Source organism: Adiantum capillus-veneris, chromosome 8, assembly GCF_014529385.1.
Source record: "Adiantum capillus-veneris isolate H3 chromosome 8, ASM1452938v2, whole genome shotgun sequence".
NCBI lineage: Eukaryota > Viridiplantae > Streptophyta > Polypodiopsida > Polypodiales > Pteridaceae > Adiantum > Adiantum capillus-veneris.
In genome coordinates this window covers 63,354,418-63,355,833 of record NC_140938.1, presented here as the reverse complement: position 1 = coordinate 63,355,833, position 1,416 = coordinate 63,354,418, and the positions used below count along the sequence as shown (strand labels likewise).

Sequence of the window (1,416 nt, the reverse complement as noted above, 5' to 3'; positions counted from 1 at the left end):
TACAGGGTGCCAAGCATGACATATTTCTTTCAACAACCACTAACTAACAATGCCATCGTGAATTCTTTTGGCCATATCAGCATCTTGGGCACCACCCACAGTCAGTTCATTCCAAGAGACAACATCCCAGACACGATTGCAAGCATACATGACTGCATATGGAGAAATGCCCTCACTCTCTATTTGTGTTGAAAACAGCACGGAGCTTCCTCACCCCGATGCCTTCAAGATGCAAGCATATGTAATTGCATATGGAGAGACACCCTTGCTTTGCATCCGTTGAAAACAACCCAGAGCTTCATGGCCATGCCCAAGATGGGCATATCTCGCAAGCAATACATTCACAGAGACGACATCCCGATCAGGAAGCTCCTCAAGCACTTTTTGTGCTTAATGAAGTGCACCACATCTGGCATACATGTCCAGCCAAGCACGGCGTTTTCTTTCAAGAACCGCTTCTCTTTTCTTTTACCCGGAAAAAAGAGCCGAGAGTCGAGAGATTCTTGGTCCTGCCCAAGTTGGGCATATCTCGCAATCAGTGCATTCCAAGAGACGACATCCTGGACAGGAAGCTCTTGAAGCACTTTTTGTGCTTTATGAAGTGCACAACATTTGGCATACATGTCGCTAAGGCAGTGCCAAGATTATGTGATCGCATCTAGAGAGACATCCTTGCTTCGCACCTCCTAGAAACAACCCTGAGCTTCTTGGCCCTACCCAAGTTGAGCAGTGCCAAGCTTATGTGATCGCATCTAGAGAGACATCCTCGCTTCGCACCTGCTAGAAACAACCCTAAGCTTCTTGGCCCTACCCAAGTTGGGCATATTCCGCAATCATTGCATTCAAAGAGACGACATCTTGTACAGGAAGCTCCTCGAGTACTTTTGTGATTTATGAAGTGCACGACATCTGGCATACATGTCAACCTAGAGGGTGCCAAGCACGACATATTTCGTTCAACAACCACTAACTAACAATGCCATCGTGAATTCTTTTGGCCATATCAGCATCTTGGGCACCACCCACAGTCAGTTCATTTCAAGAGACAACATCCCAGACACGATTGCAAGCATACATGACTGCATATGGAGAAATGCCCTCACTCTCTATTTGTGTTGAAAACAGCACGGAGCTTCCTCACCCCGATGCCTTCAAGATGCAAGCATATGTAATTGCATATGGAGAGACACCCTTGCTTTGCATCCGTTGAAAACAACCCAGAGCTTCATGGCCATGCCCAAGATGGGCATATCTCGCAAGCAATACATTCACAGAGACGACATCCCGATCAGGAAGCTCCTCAAGCACTTTTTGTGCTTAATGAAGTGCACCACATCTGGCATACATGTCCAGCCAAGCACGACATTTTCTTCAGCCAATATCGATATTGAGTACTTCAGCCAATATCGATATTGA

At 46.4% G+C, this 1,416-nt stretch overlaps 1 pseudogene; it reads left to right on the top strand.

Annotated features, from left to right (window-relative positions):
- Positions 1-306: 306 nt before the first annotated feature.
- On the top strand, positions 307-974 carry LOC147452251 (uncharacterized; annotated as a pseudogene).
- Positions 975-1,416: the final 442 nt, after the last annotated feature.